Genomic DNA, 26184 nt, shown 5'->3' with positions numbered 1-26184 from the left:
TAATTACATAAAAATAAAACATTTTTTTGTAGATCGAAGTTCTCTATTATATTATCATGGAAAAACATAGTACAAAATGTGTCTCAACGGCTCCCCTGGCTTCACTCTGACCAGATTTTTTAGCTAGGAAAGTCGGAGTATGCAAAATATATAACCAATTAACCATTATTTCTGGAAGGCTGATTATCCATACAAAGCAAAAAGAAGAAAAAATAGACAAAGGATCTATAATAATCATATCACGAAGGTGGCTGAGAAGGAAGCACAAGAGGTGTAAGATATAACCATTTAACCATTATTTTTGGAAGGCTGATTATCCATACAAAGCAAAAAGAAGAAAAAATAGACAAAGGATCTATGATCATCATATCATGAAGGTGGCTGAGAAGGAAGCACAAGAGGTGTTGCAAATAGGCCAGATCTCTCATGCATGTGGAAGTCAATATGCTCTACTTGGGCCTCCAACTCACCTAAGTGGTCATTGGTGTGACGGTGGCTCCGATGAGCATTTTCTAATTGTCCCAGAATTTCACTTTGGTTGAATTGGATATCATTCATGTACGCCACCAACTCATTTATGTCTTCATATATATACTTCCTAAGGATGTCGAGGTTGGACTGGACTCCTCATAGTTGCTCAACAATTGATTCCAAAGAAGATGGTGCATCCACAAGACCCGGGGAGAGGCCATGTGCATGGGCCACCTCCCCCTCACACTCCTCGCTTGCTGAATATGCCATGTACGAGATATGATTGCTAGCTCGGTGCACTACAAGGCCTTGCTTCCCTCCTCCATAATGAAGCCTGCCTCTCTGATGAGGCATTGGTAGCGACACAAAGAAAATCCTAATTGAGTACACAGAAGGGAGCCCGACAATCCCGAAAGAGTTTCCCACCGAAACTCGACCAAGAAACCCAAGGACCCAAAAGACGTAGGGAACTACACCCAAAGATAAAACAAGACTCACACTGAACAAGGGTGGCTTGACTTATGATCAACCCCAAGCTAATTTCGCTACCCGAAGAGGAGAGGCCTGACTTCAAGAAGCGCGAACACCTTACTCCCCCAACCGAGGCACCTAACACATCAGAACACAACCAGGACCAAAAGAATTTGATGATGACCCTGAGGAAGAAACCAGGGGAAGGTGAGACCGAGGAGAGACTAGATAAAAAGAAACTTAGACTAACGAGATTAATGAAGGACAAAATGAGACCAGGCTCCTGGAACATAGGGATTTTACCACCCAAGAACCAAACGATAAAACCTCCCCACCTTAGATACTAAGGACCCCCAAGAGTAACTGCACCAATATAAGCCCACACCCAATAGCTTTCACAAGCCCAATTCCACTCACCTAGAAGGAGATACAACCATAGCCAGAAACCGAACACGACCATAACTAGAACTACACATGAAAGCCATAAACAAGGAGACAAATATACCTGTACTTTATAGGTGGCTCGATTGGAAGGTTCACCGTGCCACTGTCTATAGCCAAATCTTCCGCAATCGTAGCCAAACCAGAAACAAGACCCTGAAACTCCACACAGTTTCGCCCCACGGTCCCAAATAAAAACCCGGGAACCCAACTTGAATCTAGCTGATACAAGGCTGGTTACCGCTATGTTATGCCAACCATCCCATATCCCTAACGAGCACACATGGCAATCGATGCTCGAACTCACCACCCCACAACCAACACTCATCACCCATACCATTAAGCTTGCACCTCATTATATCAACCACAAATGCTTCTAGATAGTTCGGACGACAAACGTCGTGTCTCATCACTTGGTTATATTCTTCGAGTTACCCACTGAGTGCCTCGAGGGGAAAACCTGAGGCCAGTTGGCCACTTATTTTCCCACCCCCATCAGAGGAAAAATAAAACTAAAATTAAAATAAAAAAATAAAATCAAATAAATAAATAGAATAAAAGTATTAATTAAAATATTTTGCCTCACTCAAATTAAATAAATAAATAAAATATAATTATAAAGGATAAAAAAAATAAAAATTATAATTATAATTATTTATTAATAATAATTAAACCAACCTAAATATATCTTAATGGAGTTGTCTATAATGCGACTTTTTGGAGATTCCGGTGACGGAATCCGACGGAAGAAATTGAGGTTAAATCTTGATTTGTTGCAGTTAAAATAGTTTTTTAACTGCATATTTGGATTCAGCGCCCTGAAAAACCCCTGGGACGCTTTCATTGTGCAGAAACTAGCTATCAAACTTGCGATTCCAATAAATTCCTGCCTGATTTCGACTGGAAAAACCCGCTGGAAAGGCTTTCAAAAAGTCGCGTTATAGACAACTGCTATCTTAATTATAGATCTACGAAATGCAAAGAAAAATTAAATATTTTTTGACTCTAAAAATAAATGGGCACCTCACAAAGTTTGACCCCGACTATATTTAATAAATTTAAAATTACTATAAAATTAAACTAGTAATAAATTCAAGTGCATCGATCAAATCTCCACTCATTTCTTGATATTGCTATTTTACAAAATAGATTTTGTAATTTTATCAAACAATATATAAATAAGAACTAAGTACTCTCACCATTACTCCCAACAACATCATCTCCATCGCCAGCGATAACACGCAAACCAACGTCACGAGATTACTGATGCAATGATTTCCATGAACATTATTTTTTACCTATGTTACTAGTATTTTAGTAAATATTAAGCATAATATTTGGTTTATTTTTTTCATTTTATCTATTGGATGAAAATAAAATAATATTAAATTAACCAAATGAAAAACTGCCACACCGATCATTAGCTTAGCATAGTATATGATGCTTTATAACAAGTAAGTTGTTTTGTGCGATTGATGATAAATGTTTCAACGTCGGTTTAATGCACACTCACTGGTGAATGACACCTCATTTATGGAAGTGTTTTAACCAAATTTTCAGTTTTAATCCATACACATTTACACTACTTGGTTGCTCCAATTATTATTAAAACTGCTCCAATTATTATTAAAAAAGTTTTAGTGCATGGATTGGCGGGTGAATCACATTCATGCGGGGAAGTGTTTCCCTTATTTTAAAATAATTTTTAATAAAGACATATAGTTAATATTTTTTGCCGCTTAATATAATTATTAAGCTTTGAAAGATATAAATTAATTATCACATTTGAACCATGGTTATATGGTAGATACTTTGATTATTTTAAGTATAGTTAAATTAAATTTATAAACAAGGAAGACATACATGAATGGAAAAACAAAGCCTAGTCATACAGTGCCATATAACACTGATAATGACCTTAAATTTATAGTATGTAGATCTTGGAATCAAAATAGTAAAACTATACTTCAAAACCAAAAAATATTTCAATTTAATACACTGAGAGAATATTGAAAACTACAATGCCATACAATACTGATAATGACCTCAAACTTATAGTATGTAGATGTTGGAATCAAAATAATAAAACCATACTCCAAAACCAAAAAATATTTCTAGTTTAATACACTGAGAGAATATTAAAAAAGTGTAAAAAATAACCTCCTGTATATCGTTGGGTGACATCTGATTTACAGTGCCATACAACACTGATAATGACTTCAAACTTATAGTAGGTAGATGTTAGGAATCAAAATAGTAAAACCATACTTCAAAACCAAAAAATATTTCTAGTTTAATACGCTGAAAGAATATTAAAAAAGTATAAAAAATAACCTCTCGTATATCATTGAGTGACATCTGATCACCCAACTGATTTGTAGAACGATAGAGATTTTGAAATTTTATTCTTGAAAATTTAATTGATATATATATCTTTTAATTTGTAATTTTAAGTTCGGAAGTCTTTTCAATTTTATTTTATTTTTGAAATTTTTTAGAATATTGAATTTATTTCTATACTCAAACTAATTTATTTAAATAAGAATTAATTTGTTTTATAATTTATTTAAAAAAGAATTAGTTTGTTTTATAATTTTATTTAAATAAGAATTAATTTGTTTTATAATTTATTTAAATAAGAATTAGTTTGTTTTATATTTTTAGTTTTTATTTTTCAATATAATTCTTTTAAATAATGGTCGGTTTGTTTTAAATTTTAAATTTTTATTTTTCCAAGAAAAAATTCTTCAAATTATAAATTTAAATTGTAAAATGTATCATAAAGGTTTTTCAAAAGTTTAAATCTGTTTATCTTAAATATATCTTAAAAAAATTCAAAGTAATAAAGTCAAAAACTCAATGTTTTGAGTGACCCTGTTATTTTTACCCTGACTAGTTGGAGGTCGAGCTCTTGTCTTACTAGACAACGCCCAAGGGGAAATTGATTATGACCTCGACTAGACCTAGGATTTGGTTTGCATGGTCCTACAGTTGTTAGTTTAAATGATGTCAATACGAGGTTCGAAGTATAATTAATAACCATTGTATATGCTAGGGTGTTAATGGCCACATGGGTATAAATTGAAGTTTCTTTCATTTAAGTTATTTTCTCTCCCCATGAATGGTTGGGCTGGACTCAAATCAAGTTTATCCGCTAATGAATTGGTTGGGAAGTTTACGCCGACCAGTCTCGCGAACTTAGGGACCCACGACCCCAAGTCGGTGTCGGTGTCGGTCTAGGTTTTTTTTTTTTCCTCCGCGGAATTGATACTCCTTTGCTTTTACTAGAAGTTATGTGTTGATTTCAAAGAATTAACCAATAGGGAGGCTTCATTCAATAAATATCATATATAGAATGCATGAGATCATGTCATGTCTTACCAATTTATATGAGCTTGATACCATGAATAATTTATCATCCTCTATATTTCGAAGCCTCCCTTTGTAATTATGGGAATTCTTGCTTACCTAAAAGTCTAAATTCAAGTCTAGTGTGATCTCACAGTAGTTGGGAGTCAGACTATAATTGGCTTTAGGGGTTTAGATCTAGGTTTAAGTTACTCTGCACTAATCAACAAAATCTTATATTTCTCGTCTTTTCGGTAACAATCTGCATAGTGCAGACATCAGTCTCACTTGAGACAATATTGGGGATGCTAGAACTAGGTTTCTGCATCCAGAGGGGCTATGTAGTGTGGTTGTAGGGTTTCTTTTAGTTTAGGGATTAATCCGACCTTCACGAATCATTAATCTTATTGTTACAGTTCTAGAGAGTTTTCCTACTTAACAGACTTGTAAGCTGCGTGTAACTAGTCTAACATGCATTATTTATCATAAAAAATAGTAGTTGAACCTTCGCGATGCAATTAAAGAAGGAATATACAATGAGAATCATAGTCAAGAAAAAACACAAAAACTATGCGAACATATGAAAATACATAGATTTGTTCCAAATTCTTCTTTATTAATCCAAAGCTTCACTGATACAATATTTTTGACCCTGCACACACAGCTGTAGACTTACCAAGGTTTCCGCACACATAGTTGCAGGAGCCTTCCCCTTCGCCCAAATATAGAAAGATATCACAATTCCAAAGCTAAAATCATATCATAACATGAATTGTTGCCTTTGACTCACTAAGACAACCCTTTATATATCTTTTTCCCTTACAATACCATGGTTTGCAAACCATGGGTGAAGCTCAATATAATCGAATTTATCCCATCCCCTTACAAAATAAGGAGCTTTGTCCCGCCCTAAAGCCCCTTTGACTCCTAGAACTCTGCGTGAATCATGCTCCGCTCCTTAAAATGCAGAGGATTTTCATGACTTAGACAAAACTTGGACCTATGGGACCCCTACCCAACAAGCCCCCAACACAAAGATGTGACTTATCCTCGAATCACTCAGACGGTATGCCCTAAACCTTTTCTTTGAGGCTGTTGTATGCCAATTTCGATGGATGAAGTGTCTCTGTGCACTGCATTGCGGCCTGTCGAACTTCCTCTACGAGCTTCTTTGTTGTCGGCCCTTCTATCGCTAGACCAATTGTTCTTTGAGTCTGTTGCATGCTCTTTAACTTGATCTCCATTTTTTGTGAGAGATGAAGGACCTCATCTTCCCAAGGTTGCATTTGAGTGGAGATTATCTGTGCCTTCTACTGCAACTCATCAATTTGTCCTTGCAGAAGTGTTCCCTCTTGAAAACAGGAAAACCATTGCATAGGTGCTAGGGTTCACCTTGTTGCTTTAATCTCATCGAACTACAATTGTTTGTCTCGGATTAATGCCTCGATCTTTTATACATGTGGGTCATCTTGCAGCGAGGCCCATATCTCCATCGTATCTTAAAAAATTTGACTGCAATCCTTGACTGCAATGGCGATTTTATCCCTGTCAGCTTTTATTGTAGCTTCACGGTGCTCTCGAACTTCAAGTGGTGTGGTTGGCTATAGCTTCACCTAGAGTTCCATAATTTGCATCTCAAATCTGATTTTGTCCACCTCTGCCTTTGATTCCTTGATCGTTGCTGCAAGATTCTGAAGCTTATCTTCTAAGGTTGCTTCTCCGTAGATTTGTAGCCCTGGAAGCACGCTGCAAGCCTTAGTAATAGCCTCTTCCAACTACGGTCTACGCTCAACTGCCTCATAGCGATCCTAGAGTGCTTTATTCTTCTCATCAAACATCTGTTGGTTGTCGTTTTTGACTTCTTTTATGACCAATAGAGCTCGTTAGTCTCGTATCTTCATTTCGTCATAGGCTCCCTGGTGTAAATCGTACAATGCCTGAATGGGGAACGTCGCAAGGTTGAGACTTAGATTTTTCTAGTACTACACGCACTCCTTGTCTTCAGCTGTCTCAAAATGTAGAGAGCCCCCTGGTAGTTGCACAACTTGGAACTCATATATGATTTATGTAGTGGTACGAAATTTTTTCATGCTCGTTTGAGTCACACTCGCTTGAACCGCGCTCGCTTAAACTTCCAACTTCTTGAGGCCCTGTTGGACCTCTATCAACATTGCTTTGTATTGGTCCTTAATGCTTCCCCAGAATTCCCTCGTCACAACCTAGACTCTGTCTCCTATCTCATCGATGTCCCCCTTATTAAGGACCATTGGCTCTGCGCCAGCAGATATATCTGACTTCTGCTTCTTCCGCGCACCTCCAACACTTTGCTTCTTCCACCTTTTCAATATAAACAAGGAATCGAAGTCCTCCATGTCCACAAAAGGGTCTTCACCACCCTAATCTCCCTCACTAGTGGTTGATTCCTCCTGTTCAACTTCGCACTCTAGTTCCTGTGCGATGTTCTTCTCAAGGTCAATTGTGACCTTCTGAGGCACCTTCTCATTTGCCGCTAGATTTTCGGTCTACGCACCTCCAATGGCTTGAATTGTCTTACATGTGCTAGCCTACTCTAGATCCTCTACAATGGGAGTGAGCCAATTACTAGACCACCTGCTTATTATGAGCAGGATGTCCTCCTCAGTAACTATAAATGGTGGCTCATACCATACTGCCTCCAAATATTTCTTCACGCGGATATATACATGGTGAAAATCTTCTTTAAAGTTGGAAATGCTATGATATTATTGAAACAAACTTGGTGATAGTCGTGTCTTATGGATGATCACTGTGCACAGATCCATCTCAAATAAGACCCAGAATAATTTGTTGTTTGTAAACTGGGTCGGTTCCTTAGACGCCCACAACGAGGCATAATTCGCAGCCTCGCACACATCAGGGTCCACAGTGGGGAACTGTGACTCATCCAACATTCTCCATGTTGTTAGTTCAATTAATATAAATAATTACGCGTAGTGGAATTTCTTCCCATCTTCTTGCGCTTCTCGACAACCGTTCAAACATTGTTGAGATAAATACCCTGCCTAGTTAAACTGGACCCCCTTGCTGCATTGTGTAGCCAAAGATACAACTAGGGTCGGCACTTCATCCACCTGATACTTCCTCATTATCTTACCAGCCAAAATGTGTGAGGAAAAATTCATAGCTGGACCACTAATAGAGCTAATAGCATATCCCTGGGATTTCTTAACCAGGCTGAAATCGTTCTTCATCTGATCAACTAGCTTTTTCTCTTGAGACTTCCCGACAAATGCGTTGACGGGGTGTTCACCTTGATAAGGCAACACAGTGATCCTTCTAATTAGCATATCATCATTGGGGTTATTCGTTTCGAGCCAGAGACACCCATCATGTATTAATGCTAACAACTAGTGCACACAAATTGTATTTATGTTACTATGCCCAAAGTGTGGAACATAGAGCATATTTAGCAACCCAACTCGCTGAATTCTACTCCCCACAACAATGCTTCGACCCTTGTGACTTCAACTTCCTCATAGTAAACGACTTTCAAATACTTGTTGGGCTCGAATTGGGGATACTTGCTTCAATCATTCAGATCCCATTCCTCCATGCGCAGTTGTGGCACCATTTCCAGCAAGTCTCCCTCAATCCGTACGTCCTCTGGTAACAAGGGTGTAAATACCTTAAATTTTATAGCATCTTGGTCCCTGGTCACCTTTGAAGTTGGCTTCCGCAGTGGCATATAGGGTGGAAACTTGGAGAACGGTTCCACCTCGTTGGCACTAATATCCTCTATTCTTCCAACCACTTCTTCCTCAACCAAATCTTCAAGCTCCATTAGTTTCTTCAGCTTATCCATTCTCTCCTTAGACCGTTGTTCCATGGGGATTTTCTGTGGTGATTGCCTAACTGGAGGCTTTTGTGGCTTCTTCTGCTTCTTGGCTGCAACTACTACGACAACAGTAGGATTTGTCCTCAGTGATCTTGGTGCAATGGCATGTACTGTTGGTGTAGCAATCATAATGAATCATATCTCTTTCATAAGAAACTCTTGCTCAATCTCCTTCCAACTCCAACCAGACATGCAGCGAAACGCTCGTCTCACAGTTAGGCAAAAAATCACACTTCGAATTCTCAACAAGAAAAGTGTCTGAATGTGGAGCGGGGTTCCAAATTTATAGCCTTTTTCAAATTCAAACACCTCAATTTCCTTGAGATCCTCCTCATAAATGTGAATTTGGCAGTAGATTTGTGCAGATATGCTCCTTAAATGCATTCCCCCATTCCTTTTAACAACAAGTTCTTTGTCAAATCAACTGTAGCAACCCCAATGGTCATATTCTGAGAAGACTGCGTCAAACCCTTCCCTGCAACGCTGTTACCCCTTATTCATCACAACTTACTCCATTTGCACCATCCTCCTGAATACCGTGCAACCCTCCCTCTTTGACAAAGTCCTTCTTTGACAGAGTACTTTAGAGTCATGTGCTTTCTTCCAACTGCTTGTTGCACTAAGATTGTCCTATGTTTATATAGTCATCACGCAATCCTAGGGAAGGAATCGTCCTTGTAGATCTTGAACCTACTCCCATTTACTAGTACAACAAATAATTCTCCATTCAGCTTCACGAATTAAACTGTGCCACCACAAGAATTTAACTCGTGACCTCCAAATTCGCAGCACAAAACCTTACCACTAGGGCGCAGGTGTTCCTTAAACGTGGTGACGACCACGCTGGAGAATATCGCAGGGGCATTATTCGGCCCAAACAACATGATTGTATACTGAAATGATCCCCATTCAGTAGAAAAAATGGTCTTACTCCTATCCTCGGGCGCAATCTTGATCTCATGGTACCCTGAAAACCCATCTATGAAGGAGTAGGTCTCTTGTCCTCCAACATTATCTAAAAATTCATGAGTAAATGGTGTTGGGAATGGGTCATGCATACATGCATTGTTCAACTTTATTAAATCAACACAAATCCTTATTTCTCCCTTAGTCTTTTTCTCCTGCACTACCATTTGGCTTACCTATTCAGATTCTTCCACAGGTTCAATTATTTCAACTGCAAGCATGTTATCAAGTTCCTACTTCACATTTTCCTTGTATTTTGGGTTTAGCCTATACAATCATTCTTTTACGAGTTTCACATATGGCTTCAAAGTGATCTTCATTACACCCAAATCGCCTACAATGCCTTTCATCTCTGAAAATTTCATTAGAAATAGATCCTGGTACTCATGCAGTAATTCAACAACCTTTCCTACTGTATCCTCATCCCAATAGTCATCGATGTGCACAAACTTGGGCTTTTCCTCTGAGCGTATATTGACTTACTTTGTCTTAACAGGCTGCGATATGTCAAGTATCTCAACATTTTGTTCCGCAACCTCGTTCTATCTTTCCAATTCAGGGATGTTGATGTTGCATGGGTCCTCCTCACTTTCTTCTGTGGTTATATTATAGCATTCTAGAGTGTGTCGTAACTATGCATTCCATTCAAGTTGTACCCAAGTTGTAGGCTCTTTCGGTGTACGAAAATTTATTGCTTTGATCTCCTGAAGTGCATCATTTATACACTGAAACCCATCTCTGAAACTAAAAGTCAATAGGAAGCTTTTCTTCATATCATACTAGTCAGCGATGCCATGGCGCAGTTCCATTTCCAAAAACCAATTCATTGGTATTACATCCAAAGTATGATAAAATATGTGTACCCACTCTAGTTGAGGTTCTTCGCCCCACAATTTAGCCCAAGGAGCTAAATGTTCTTGAGGATCATCCCTACCATTATATTTCTCTGCGAGCCTTGTGTTTGCATAACCAAACCTCAGCCGCATCAATTGGTGATACTCCCTCCAATCTCCTATATTATCTTTATTTGTGCCCCAACATCACGTAGGCGTAGCCCTCAAAGCTATATCCACGGCCTGTAATCGTTGTTCTTCTGGTACATCCCTTTCAAACTCATCAAGAGATAAACTCACATCACTTATTTGATCATATTATGGAAAATTACGTACCTCAGTGGATATGTAGCGAAAGGATTTTGTCAATATATTACAGCATATAGTAGAAACTTCGTGCAATTGGTTCTTCCAGTTCTCCAATTCTTAATCCGAGCCTGAATGACATGAACTATCATTCTCCCATCTTATCCTTCCATCTTCAATGGGGTTGATCTAATCCTCATCTCACGTAGTTAACTTATAGATGTGGTCAATATCTTTATCACCGTATTCTTCGTGGACGGGTTCTGTATATTGCACTCCTTCAAAGGGATCTAAAGGAACAACAACCTTGGTACCATTATTTTCAAACGCCATACTCCTTTTCTTCAAATTGATTATTGCATCCATATCGAAAGCCCAATCAAGTCCAAGTAATGCTGGATACAGGTTGTTGTCATCCATAATCTTAATAACTTCAAAGTATGCTACTATGTTTGCTCCTTCAATATCCATAAAAACTCCATACAATCGACCCATTGGGATGATTTTTTGCTAATTAGACATGCACAATTGAATCGGTGACCATTGAAACTTGGGTTGCCCCATTTTCTCCCAAGTCTTCTTTAATAATACATTTCCATAAGATCCCAAGTCAAGAATTACCTGATCCATTTCGAACTCACCGATCTGCACAATCAATCACATCTCTCAGCCAATGCTTTTCGTATTTTTGTTTACCCTGTTTACTGTGTGTTGTTCAAGTTGTGGTGTTTCTTTACCAATGCAGTTATCAATTATCTCTTGCAATCCTTCTACTGCTTTTTGATTCCGTAGTAACTTCATATAGGTCTACAGAAAAGACTTCAGAACGATTGGATCAGGGCTATCCATTATGGTAGCGCCATCATAATTATTCTTTCATGGCATTAGTTGTGTCCTGGATGTCGAAGCTCTTAGGTCCATGGAATTCTTCTTTGCTTCCATGAAGGTTTCTTTTTCTCTCTGCATATTGAACCTAATACTCTTCTCTCTTGCCTTCCTAACCCATGCATCCACCATAGGATTTTTACCCTCTGCTTTATCTTCTGTTGTATCCACACCACTTCACATCACTATATTAATGCTTGGATCATCCTCATGTGGTTCGGATCTCATCATTTGTAAATTCTGTGCAGGTTGTTGATTCTTATTTTCCTACATCTTAGCCATTAAAACAGGTAAATCCTCTATCACATGGTCAAACTATCTAGAATACTGACAGGAAGGGTGAGTGGGGTTCTAAAAATCCCACGCAAAATTTCCATCTTCACCACAATTATAGCATATGATCTGACCCCGACCTCGTCCAGTGCCCCATCCTCGACCATGTCCTCGACCTTGAAATCCTCCGCAGGCCACAAGTGAACTATGATATTCTTGCGCACAACATTTAGCTTGCATCATATATGAAGAAGTTCGATCCATAATCAAATAATAGCTTCGACAATCCTTATCATCATGACACCTACTGATCAACAAAAGTTACAATATAATTTCCTTGGCAACTGCACATATTTATGTAAGAAATAACAGTGATCAGTCAGGTGTTGGCCTACAACTGGGAAAATACTACAACAAACACTCGGTCCGGTACTTGGTCCAGCACTAGACTCTGACTTCAAAGGATTTGGACCTCTGACAACCACATAATCGTGATAAACAAGGCACTGGTCCTTAGAGTTTCCTTCTTCTTTACACTTTGTACACCAAACTTTGGAGCGCATCTCAAACCGAGCTTCCTTTCCTTTCTTCAAATCTTGCAGCTCCATATGCAAGCTTGCTAATTGGGACTGTATCTGCTGAACCCCTATATGAGTATCATGTACTGATGAAGCTTCTAACTTCATCACAATTTCCAATGCTTCCGCGTGCATCCTAATCTTTTGTTGCAATAGTGGTAATCTGAGTTGTGGCAATAGTGCATCTATATACAACTCGTTGTGTTGCTCATCAAAGATCTGGAAGTTGACTTGTCCTAGCAAGAATTTTAACCTTTGATCTACATCCCAGGCAGTGTCATTGACTGCTTACTTATTTTCTTTTATTTCTATAAAGAACTGTGATTGTGAATTGGGATTCTTAAACTCTGCGTTTAGTGAGTTCTTTGTCGCAGCTAGTGAAGCAACAAGATTCATCATAATGTACTTGATATACCATGACAGTTCTCTATCCTGCAACTTTGTGACAAGCTATTATTTCTTCATATCATCATCATTGATCTGTTGTGCTTTCCACATAGCTTCTGCGACAAACCAAAATTGATCAGGATCCTCTGATCCCTGACCCTTAAAAATAGGCATCTTCACTGTGTTAGCCATGTTAAATGGTGGAGGTGGAGGTGTAGGTGTATGAGGTGGAGGTGAAGGTGGAGATGGAGTGGTTGGATGGGGAATCCCAGAAGTGCCTTGATTATCTGACTGTGACGCACCTCTAGGTGTACTAGGGTTGCTCCTTTCTTCTTCACTTTCTGATTCACCCAATAATGGACTGTACTCACCCTCAACGAATTTATCAAGGTCTATTCTAAACCTTTTTCCACTTCACATAGATCCAGTCTGGCTTCTTTTAAACATTAATTCATAGGTAGTACACCCTTTTCACATAACATCATCTTAATCCAAAGCTTTAAAGAATTTAAATACTTACCTCGTGGACCTTTGAAAAATCAGCACTCAAATTCACTGTAGGATACTGATGTGTCAATCGTGAATTCAGTAATTAAGCCTTTGAGGATACTATCAATCCAGTAGTCAACAGATCTTGTGACCTTATTTTCATTCTCCTTAATTCACATGATCAACTTTGGGGTCCACACAATAGGATCATCATGTTTCCAATAGGGTTCATTTGTGGCTAGTTTTGAAAGCCACTCGTGCAGCTCGTTAGCAAATGATGTGAAAAATATCTCATGTTGTTCTATATAGCTATACCTATGCAACCACCTTTCTATCAATTCGCGTGGATTTCTATTTTCATGTGTTGCAAATTTGTGCAATTTCAGATCTACCTAATCTTAGATCTCTTTTTCAGTTGGTCGCCACATCACACATCCCTCAGATAGATCCTTGTCCTAGCAATAGAACCATGTGTTGGCTTCAGGGGCTTAGACCCATGTTCAATTTAGTTGGCGCTAACCAACAAAACCCTATACTACCGGCCCTTTCGACAACGATTTGCATAGCGTAGATTGCAATCTCACCCAAGGCAATATTGAGGGATGCTATAACCATGTTTCTACATCTAGAGGGGCTATTTGGTGTGGTTGTAGGGTTTCTTTCAGTTTAAGGCTTAATCCGACCATCACGAACTGTTAATCTTATTGCTACAATCGTAGAGTGTTTTCCTACTTAACAGACTTGTGAGTTGTGCATAACTAGTCTAACATGCATTATTTATCATATAAAATAGTAGTTGAACCTTCATGATGCAATTACATAAGGAATATACAAAAGCAAACCATATTCAACCAAAAACACAGAAACTATGTGAACATATAAAAATACACAGATATGTTCCAAATTCTTATTTATTAATCCAAAGCTTCACTGACACAATCTTTCTAACCCTACACACACAGTTGTAGGGGCCTGCACACATAGCTGTGGGCTTACCAAGGTCTTCGTGCACATAGCTGCAGGAGCCTTCCCCTTCGCCCGAATACAGAAAGATATCACAATTACAGAACCAAAATCATATCATAACATGAATTGCTGCCTTTGACTCACTAAGGCAACCCTTTATATATCATTTTCCCTTACAATACCATGGTCTGCAAACCATGGACAGAGCTCAATATAACAGAATTTATCCCATCCCTTTACAAAATAAGGGGCTTTGACATGCGCTAAATCCACTTTGACTCCTATAACTCTATGTGAATCGTGCTCCACTCCTCAAAATCCAGAGGTTTTACATGATTTAAAGAAAACTTGGACCTAGGGGACCCCTACCCAATAACCATGGGCATTAGTTTTATAATTTGAAATTTTGCGCGACCTCCCACTGTGGGACCCTCACAAAACAATATACGTTTCTTATCTTCTTCTCCATTGATTAACACATTTATAGGGTGTTTGTTGCATTTTTATAGGTGTTTTCACAATGCTTCTTTGTTTATATATATATAATTCATGACATACAAATATGCTTATATATTTTTATCTCACAAGTGTGTAGTTGTATAGTTTTCATAGTTATTGCGGCATTTGAACAAGGAAACAAGGGCTACATTGTAGATACTCTTGTTTACTTTAAGCATAGTTAAAGTAGAGTGAGAAACAATGAATACATATATAAATGGACGAACAAAGTGTAACCATACAATGCCATACAGTACTACTAATGACCTCAAACTTATGTTAATATATATTATGGTATAATTTAGTTTAGTGTAGTGTGAAGATGATATATATATATTTTTTTCTTTATTATAGAATTGGATGTAATATTTAAAAAATAATTAGTATTTAGATTTATAATATTTCAATATTCATTTTTAATATGTATGATTTAATATTCTATAAAATAATTTAAATAAAAGATATATATTTAATGTCAATTTTTACATTGAAGGTGTTTCTTTGTTAATCTTTCCACTACCCACAATTGTCTACCTTTTTGTTTTCCACAGTTGATTCGTACTTTTGTTTTCCACCTTTGGATATGTAAAGACATGCTGACACACACTGCAGACTAATGATGCTTCATGAATTTACCTCCTAGCTTGTGTGCACTGTGCAAGACTAGTAAAGGCTTCCCGTCCACAGTACGCATTTCCTGGTCATGAGGGATGTAGAATTCAAGCAACAGGCATCCAATACTTGCCCACAGTTACTGAGCTTGCGAAGAAAATTCGGGGACACGGTCCCGCAGATAACCGGGGGATCATCTCCACTCCAAAACATATCCTCATCTTGCAATTGCCAAAGCCATGCTTCCATTTGACCTGTACGTTTAAGGTCTCCTTTTCTCTCTTTTCAAGGAGTTCGGTCCCCCATGGACATGGTTATGGCCAGGCTTCTGTTCGTAGTCATATTGGGAGGATTATGGGCAACTGAAGAGTTCACAACGTTAAGGTTAATGCTACTATTGTTGTTCATGTTGTTGTTGCTGCTTGCAGGCCTTCCTGCTGCTGGTGCTGAGGACGAGGTATGTAAGCCTATTAAGGTAACCATCACACTGTTACTGTTATTGATGTTGTTGTTGTTGTTATCGCCCCCAGACTGTCCAGACGACGGAGGCATCCCATTGAATATTCTCTACCTTCCATACATACGATTTCAAAATACACACACTGCGCCACACCCTATTTCTTCCAAAAGATTGAACAAATGATCTCCTCTATTCAAAACCTGCAGATAAAGAGCCTTTGTTTTCCGCTTAAACGTACAACTAAAACAACACTGCTTCTGTTGTTGTTGTTTCTAGTAACCTCCATTTCAGATATTTTAAATAATTTTAAATAATTTAAATTATGTAATTATATTGATTATTAATAGTTAAGAGATTTAAAATTTAAAGTAAAATTGAACAAAAAATTTGCCAGGAAAGTATGAAAGTAACAAATTTTCAAATAAAAAGTTTTTAATTATTTAATCAAATTAATTATTAATATTATATTTAATTATTAATAATATATCAAATCAAATCCAAGTTGTTTACTTGTGGTTGGGTGTCATATGTATCATGGTGGGGATGTAGCCCCTATGGCATGAGTGTTTGGAACTGGCTTTGTAAGGCAAAATCTAATTATTAAATATGTGGGTTTTTTTAAAGAATTATTTTGGTCTAAAGACATTTTCTATAACGTTGTGAGAAAGATATGCATAAAACCTACTTATTTTCCAATATATATATATGAGAAATTAAACCAAAAGGAAAATTTAACAACCAAATTAATCGATATCAACATCAAACATTTTGAATAAAGCAATATAATTCGTCATTTTGATTCTTTTGCAAGAATATGGAAATATTTTTTGTTGGTTCTTATGTAGAGATGCATATTTTATAGAGAGATGTGTAAGTTGTATTGTGCTCAATTTCTAGTTATCACATCCATATTAAAATAAAAATAACATATTCTCTAAATCCAGAAGTAATGTCTCTTATAATTAAAAAGAAATTAATTAATATACATATTTCATTAGTTTTACTTAAAAACTTTAAAATATCGAGGTGACACATGCCCATATTAACACTCTTTTACAATTTTTGGATAGTACAAGGTATGAGGTTCTTAACATTATCATCCAATTTATATATTTTTTTCCTAGTCCTCTTGACCCATCAACTTTTTTTTTAGAGTGAAAAGCTTAAAAAAAAGTTCACAACTCAAGAAATTTGATCCCGCTCAATAATTATAAATAAGGGATTAAATAGGTTACATTAGAGATGAATACCATGGGGAAAACCATGGGTTCTCATAAAACTAGAGTTTGAAAGTATCTGGTAATTTGACTAGGTCAATTTTACCTAAACCTCCCTGGTATCCCCACCTTAAAATTAGCTCAAGGAGATTAACTTGGTCTCAATCATTCATTGACCATCTCACATGAGATCTCACATTAGCCCCCTCAAGCTAGGATACCAGTACACCTACCACCCTAGTACATATACAAGTAGTCCATTCCACAACTTGATGACCATTCACCATTGCAGTGAATGTATGCTTGATCAAAGTGTTAAGGCCTTACAACAATTTTTGCTTATACATAACATGTATGCCTCAACAACAGGTCTTATAACTTCCTAGAAAAATACACCTACCTTTGATAAAAACATTAGGGTGTTCACACATCACTAGGGCTCTCATCACATGTTGGCTCCTTCACTAAACTTCAAACCATCGAATTCATCTTTGTTTTCTCATCAATATGACCACTCTCTCACTACATCACTAGGTCTGTTGATCATCTGACCAAGATTTGGAAATATTTTTCTTTCATTTTTGTGCTTGAAGTAGCAATTTTGTCTTTTGGTTATGCATATATTATAACGTCTTGAATGAATTATCACCAAAATATGTGAATTGTGCATGCAGTTGTAGCAACTGTCCCAAATTTAAGGATTGGTAGTGCAGTACCCCGAAAATCTGCTACTACACATTTTAACCATGACCATGTAGGGCTTACAGATAATCTTGTTAATGCAATATCAAAAACAAAGCATAAGGCTGAAAACCATGCTAATCATGTAACTATTGGAAATCAACTAGAACAACCATGTGACTGTGAGGACATGAATAAGTATGTTTACTGTCACTTGACTCAATGTGGTGATTACCTTGAAATGGTCCCTATAGAGAGTGTTGGTTCCCTGTCATCATCTGAGTCAATTCAAAAATGTCTTAAGTTTTCAATGTAACTAGTAGCAGTCAATTTATTTAATCTATGCCATGAATTTGAAAATCTTTAAGTAAAGATTTCCAGGCTAAGAAAAGTTCAAAAGTTGGTACTTACACTTTTCTTCAGATAAGCATAATAGTGAAAGTTGACAAGCTATCCTTGAACCTGTAGTTTGAAGGCTTGTAGTTTATGGGGTCTAATTCTACTTATTTTTTGGATTTCGATTGTGAGGTCTATTTCCACTTATTTTCTGGCTTGCAATTTTTGGGGAAATGGTGCAGTTTTTCGTGTGGTTTCTTGTGCCATTTGGCAATTAAATGTTACTGGTTTGGATCATAAATGGTTTTTCCACCCTAGTGTGGTGAATCTAGTAACACAGTTGATCTGCTTATTGTTGGGATTCAAAGGCATTTCCTTCCTGGATTCTTTCACAGTAGACCATATTAAAAATGACAAGTGGGACTCAAGAGGCACATGCAATAGGATAGTTCCCTACAAAAAGGATGAGTCACATATTTTAGTGATAACAAATTAGGTTGTTGTTCAATGCATAACCATAAGACAAACATGCTACTTCAAGCACACTGATGAAAGAGAAATCTTCCCAAATCTTCCATAACTTTTGTGTATCTTTTCACCTTTAAGGGAAATTGATAATATATATATTAATAAAAATTTGAAAGTAAGTCCTACTTGGAAAGCACAATGTTAAAAAATAGATGTAACTCGCACAATTGATGACTAGATTTCTCTCTTGTGACTTCAGTTCTTCGTGAGGCTATTTTTATAGTTATTTTACCGACCTCCGACTTCAAGTCAGAGATTCTGGTGGGTGGACTTCAAATAGTCAAAGATTCATGGAACCTGAAAGAACATGAGGAACCCATCCTTGCCTAGTTAGAGGTTGGGCCATTAGATGCCAAGTCGTCGTGGAGGTATGATGATAGGTTCCAACCTCCGAGTCTTATTCGACCTTTGTGCCTAGTCCCCATTCTTCTAATAAATGTTTATTTTTATTGATGGGTTATTGTGACAAAGTTGTGTTGATGTCGATGTTCCTGTGCTTCATGCGTGACACTGTTTCGGTAAAGGTTTCCACAGAGTTTATCAAAGCTCGTGTCTACACAACAAGGATATTTAATGGCTTTGAGAGATGTCCTCTCTCTGATCAAAATGAGCTCTCTGAAGATTTATCATTTTATTCTTGTTACGCCTTGTAAGGTAATCAGATTGAAATTTGAATAACTTATATTATGTGTGTGTTTCAAGTCCCAATAGCACAATTGGTTGAGAAAAGGTTTCGTTAGTAATGTAGCTTGTGTTAAAACCTCACCAAGTCGCTAGGCGTGTACACTGGGGGTAGTCATTTGACTTATATATATATATATATATATATATATATATATATATATAGTTTTGCTTCTGTTTCATATAAATCACATGATCCATGTGACTACCTACTAATATTGGAAAACACATTTAGATGTTGAGATTTATTTGGGCAGAATTCAAAAAGTGGCGGCAATGTTCACAACCAAATCAATCCCTAACTTGTACAATATTATAATTTTTTTCCAATCTTCCATTCAAACAAAATATACATAATAGCTAGTAACAATCAAGGTTATGATATTACTGATGACTAGTTGATACATGACAACAAATCATACGACGATTTCAAACAATATACGCTAATGACATATGATTCCCGTGTTGGCTCATTGTCGCCTTCCATGGATTTTTATCATAGAAGTTGGGTCATTTTTTTGTCTTTGCAATATATACTGATGATGTTGCACAAATGTCCAAGGATGGGATTGGAATTGAACTATTATTTAACATTTGTAGTGTCTCTGTGGATATACTGAGGGTCAGATATATTACAATGTATTCACACATATATTGATTGGTTGAATCTCATAGAAGGAATGAGAAATCATTTTAGTAATTGCAAAATGGGTTTCTCCACGAGTGTGAGTAAATATGAGCTAGGGCATGAGCTTGGAGAAGGAATGTTTACCAAGGTGAAAGTGGCCAGGAACATTGAGACAAACTTAAATGTTGCATTCAAGATCATAGATAAGCATATGATATTCTGCTACAACCTTATGCATTAGGTAGGATTTTATTTCTTCTATGCATGATCAATTCTCATTAAAAAAAAAACCTTGATCTGATGAGATTTTTCTTGTTATTAGATTTTCAATTTGGTAATTCAATGCCCTAGCCATACTTGTAAGTGAGTGGACTTGTTCTGATGAGATTTTTCTTGTTATTAGATTTTCAATTTGGTAATAAAATGCCCGAGCCATACTTGTAAGTTTTATTTTGAGTGTTTTTATTTTATTTATTGATTTTTTAATAACAATGTCATGCTGATTCAGAATTCGTGTACCAGAACTTTCAGAAATCATGATGAAGCATTACACATATTATTGGGTTATTTCTCACGTATGCCATTGATTGAAATGCGACTAGATAAATACAAAGAACTCTAGGAAACATTATGTTATTGGAGGACATGAAGCACTAATTTTCTTAATTAATTTATGGAAATAAAAAATCTGTGATTAAATACATTGTACGTAGTCAACCCTCTGTCACTTTATTCATTGGGAGCATAACACCAGAGGGTTCTCGTATCAATTTCTGTCACTTGTTAGAGAGAGCACATAATTTTGGAGATATTTGACTTTGGGAATGCTGAGAAGATTAGAATCGTGGACCTCTGTCAATGCAGAAGTCGAGCCTATTTTTGATGCCGCGAAGATATATAAGTAATAGAGTCTCGACCTCTCTATATGCCCTGACTTCCGACTTGGTCGAGGCCTACCAGCGAAGTCAAAGTGGATGCAAGTGGGCTATAATGTGCCAAAGTGAGTTGGTCAGACTGTGAAGAAGGAAAGAAGGTCTGTCGAACATTTCCGACCTCCGACTACCTCCAGCGAGACCCATGATATATGTAATGTACATATATATGTCTTGGGTTGGGAGTTTCTTTAATTGCTAAGAAATTCAAGAAAGCAAGTTATGATATTTTTGTACTTGCGATGTATTTAATGAGATTTATTGAGATGTAGTGGATCAATTTCCAAGTACTTCATCTTGAGTGCATTGTACACCACACACACCTGCAAACATACCATCCAACACCACAAATCATGATTCCTAAATAAGATTCCAACACTCTCAACCTTTGACTTCAAGTTAGAGCCGAACTCTGACTTCCCCTAGCGAGACTTGTGATATGTACATATATATGTCTTGGGTTGGAAGCAGGGGTTAAATTTGACACGCGTATACCCGTTTTGTTGGAGGTACTACACACCTAGGACCTTCATTACTGGAACATGCAGACACTTAGTTAAGCATGGGACTAAATGCAAGATCCTTTCTGCATGATTTAAACCCTGATTTGCTCCTCTTTTCACTCCGCAACTCGCTAGTTCTTCTGCATGATTTACTCCTTGATTTGCTCCTCCTTTCACTCCGCAACTGGCTAGTTCTCTGAAACTTGCTGTAGGTGTTGAGTCTTCTCATTGATCACCACTATGGTGCATTACCTTGGGATCTTCACCCAGTAATGCTATATCATGAACATTGTAACCTATTTTCTGAATCAATCATTCTTTTTTGTTCTTTCGATTCTTTTAGTGTTTTTGCTCTGCAAAGCTGTGTGTTCAACCTTTACGAGCTACATTCATATGTGCAGGTTTTCTAACACATTTACATGGTATCAGAGAACACATGTTGCTAGATAAAAGGTGCACCAGTACTTTATTTTGTAGGTATTACAGCTTGGAGATCGAAGATCGACAGAAAATGGAGTTTCCCAAAGAATCGATCCTAACACCATACAACTATCACAAATGGAAGGACCAAATGGCTTGATACCTTCCTCAGAAAGGGTTGTACATGATTACCATGGTTGCAGAAGTGGAACCCACTTCAGCCATAGAGAAATCCAAGTACCTCAACCACATGGATGAGGCCCACGGATCCATATGCATGTGCATCTCCCCAGAGTTGCAGTTTCATCTTTCTGCGTGCAATACTTCCAATGATATTTGGAAAAATGTTGAAGAAATCTATAGGAAAAAAGATGAGATGAAAGGACATATGCTCGAAGTGGAGCTGCTCTCATTGGATCCACGGAACTATGACAGAATTCAAGACTTCACCAAATATAATGATCTATTGCTGCAACTCAAAGGTTGTGGAATTGACAAATCCAAGGAGGAGAGTCACCAAGTTCTCTCTATTATGTCAAAGCTCGGACTAGAATACTCCATCTTTGTGTCTACATTTCATTCAGTAAGACTCGCAATAGGTAAATCCTACACTATGCCTTCTCTCAAAGAGTTCATGGAGTCCCTCACTTTTGAGCAAGATAAACTCATTGGCATGGGGAAAATCAAACCTCCAAAAGTGCATGCACTTGCTGTGCATGACGACAGCCACAATAAAAATCATAGATCTGATTCAAATCATAAAAATCAGCAGCAAAAAGACAAGGGAAAAGCACATTCCCATCCAAAGAAGGAAGGGTACACCAAGCCCTTCAATGACTCCTCCAGCTCCAGAAATGAGAAAGGGAAGAAAGGAGACAAATGCACCTACTATCACTGAGGATTCAATCTAGAAACCTCCTACATGAAGAAACAAATTGACCAAATGGTGGAAATCCTTCAGAAGCACAACCTTGGGTACCACATCCCTCAAGGCGCCAAGAAGAAAACTGAGGATCCGCCACATGGGAAAGGTAACAATTTTCATGCTTTAGTTGCAATTAACTCTTCCCTTGATGCATGGATTATAGATTTTGGTGCATCACATCATATGGTTGTTGCAAAGGAATTCTATTCCTCTTTGGATGCATGCAAAGGACCTCCCATCCTCATGGGAGATGACTCACCTATTGAGGTCATCGGAAAAGGTAGAGTGGAACTTTTACACAGAAGCTTTGAAGATGTGCTTCATGTTCCAAAACTTTTGGGAAACCTGTTTTCAGTTTATCAGATCACTCATTCCAGCACCAGAAAGAGAGTGGAATTCACTCGAGATGCAGTGAACATATATGACCTACATAGCAGCTCCAAAATTGCAACCGGTGAGGTAAACAATGGAGCTAGACTGTATACATTTTCTGAATTTATTGAATCTGAATCCTCCTTATTGCTTACACATGCTGATGATAGTAGTAGGCTTTGGCATGAGAGGTTTGGTCACTTAAATTACAGGTATATGCAACAACTAAGCAAGCATGAGATGGTGGAAGGCTTGCCAAATATCAGTTTCTCCAAAGGAGTTTGTGAAGGGTGTGTCCTTGGCAAACATCTTAGAGAAAAGTTTGACACTGATAAGACTCATAGAGCATCCTCTCCTCTAGATCTGATCCATAGTGATCTCATGGGGCCTTTTCCTCATCCTTCCATCAACAAAGCAAGGTATGTGCTTACATTTATTGATGATTTTTCATGGTATACTTGGGTGTATCTTCTCAGGGCCAAATCTGAAGTTTTTGCGCACTTTGAAGATTTCAAAGCACTAGTTGAGACACAGTCAGAGAGAAAGATCAAAGCCCTCCGTACAGACAATGGGGGGGAATATGTTAACACAGCACTTCAGAACCTTTGCCTTGAGTCCGGCATACAGTTGTAGCACATAGTTCCATACACTCCGCAACAGAACGAAGTTGCTGAGAGAAAGAATCGATCTCTCAAAGAGATGGCTTCCTACATGCTGCATGCTAAGTCACTACCTCATAAGCTATGGGAAGTTGCTAAGGACTTAATTGTGCTAACTACATCTAGAATAGATCTCCTCATAGATCTATCAAGGATTAGAACCCCTTTGAGGCTTGGAGAGGCACTAAACCGGAGGTCACCAACTTTCGTGTTTTCGACTCCCGAGCATGGGCCAGGATCCCCTTTGAAAAGAGGAAAGCTCTTGATCCACAGAGCACTGAATGCATCTTTGTTGGATACCCTAATGGTGTGAAGGGATACTAACTCCTGATTTCCTCTACGGACAATCTCATCATTGAGCGAAGTGTTAAATTTGAGGAAAGTCTCTCGGATGCACCTCAATTGCCGCATGCAGACACCTTTTATCTACCTCATGTCCGAGATGATGACTCAGTACACTCAAATGCAGATACAAAGCATGCAAATGCCGAGGTAGAGCATGAAGATGCAGAGACAGAGTCTTTAGATACAAATCTAGTGCATTCATATGATGATCCACATCCAATCCTATATCGGGCTTCCAACAATGAATCAACTTCCCCTATCATAAATAAGAGAACAAGGATCTTAAGTGAGATATATGCACAAGACCACCCAGTTGCTAGAAATGGTCTTGTGGGGGATAATTCTGATCCATAGAGGACTAGCTCGGAGTTTATTGAGCCTCCTCTTGCCCTCACTGCCACTGAACCAACGTCATCCCGGCATTGTCATTTGGTTCAGTCTTCTGATCCGAAATCTTATGCTGAGGATGCTAGGCATCCCTCTTGTAGGGAAAATTTTAAGAACCCCCCTAAATTTACATGTATAATAAATGGGCGAATCTCCATGGTATATAGGAAAAATGGAACGCGATTTTATCAATAATATGATATGTATATATAATTTTTTGGCGAATCTCTCACTAGGCATGGAGAATATTTTACTCAATTATAAAATCATGTGTTTATTGAATACACAAATGAAATCATTACATTTCTTTAAAATATCTTTTGAAATCAAAATTACCGAAATTACATATTGATAACCTAGTGGGTGTAGGATAAAATTCACCTGTGCCATTCACAAAAAGCATGAGAAAAAACCTAATACTATATATAAAACCAAGAAAAATTCAAATTCATCACTTCTAGGGACCTTGTAACCACCCTACCAATACACATACACAAGTATGTTCTTGTTTGCAATTAGAAAAATTACCCAAATTACAATCTATTTACTCCAACATATGTTGGAAAGTTATAGAAGGATGACTAGTGCAATCAATCCATTCCCTTTATCCCTGGATTTGTTTCAGTTTAAAACAAAAGTATACAAATATACTTGTCCAATGTCTATGCTTTAACCATTCACCTTAAGATGTTTTTACAATATAATTTCCTAAGTCTATTTAATATCTTCATTATCATAAAAACCAACCTATATCCATCTTAACTCCACATCTACTGCTCTTAGGGGGATGAAATCTATTTATCCCTCCGAGCACTTGGTAGACCCAGAATTAAGATGGATCTAAGATGATAGAATTTCCCCTTTAAATAGTCTATGCTCACATGAATACCATGGTATTACCATGGGTCAATACCATGGGTTATCATAAACCTGGAGCTTAAGAATTACTATTAGTAATTTATAAAAATTAATAGTTGATTTTTATTTTATTTTTTATTTTAACCAAGCTAAAATGTTTAACATACATTAAATTACAACATCCATTTTTACTCTTGAACGGATCAAATATTTTTTCACTCTATGCTTGTTTGCATATCACGGTATTTGATACCTCTCGGGGGTTAGTAGATCTAGAGTAAAGATGGATCTATGCTGGTTTAATTCCCCCATTTAAATAGGCTACATTCCAGGTGAATACGCCAGTCATAGCCATTGAGATTTTGATTTGGATTTATTTAGGAGTCTGCTGCTTCCCCAAACCAAGAGCCAACCCATAACCTTCTTATAGACCCATATTCTTATCTTCCCATCTTCTTATCTTCTTATCTCCCATATTCTTATCTTCTTCTTATCTTCCTATATTCTTATAGAAGGATTCTAGAGATAATTCCTATTGATTGAGTGAGTTGCCTACCCACTTCACTACCTTTCGAGAAGACCGAGACGAGAATCACAATCGAAGTTGACCGAGAACCCATTTCAGTTTACCCATAGGCAGGGGCCATAGAGGCGGGGGTTCGGACAAGGGGGCCATAATGAGCGGTTAAGGCAAAAGGATGGACATGGAGGGGATGGATTCATGAATGCTGACGCTATGAATTAATGCTTGCAAGTGAGATGGCTCACTTTCACACTCGGCTCTATTACGCACTCTCTGCTCGACTCCCTCCCTATACCATGGGTCAATACCATGTGCCATTTTTATTTTTATT

This window comes from Pinus tabuliformis, chromosome 7, assembly GCF_031772625.1.
Source record: "Pinus tabuliformis cultivar Carrire ecotype Pingquan chromosome 7, CPIR1, whole genome shotgun sequence".
Taxonomy (NCBI): Eukaryota; Viridiplantae; Streptophyta; class Pinopsida; order Pinales; family Pinaceae; genus Pinus; species Pinus tabuliformis.
This window is presented reverse-complemented; position numbering follows the sequence as displayed.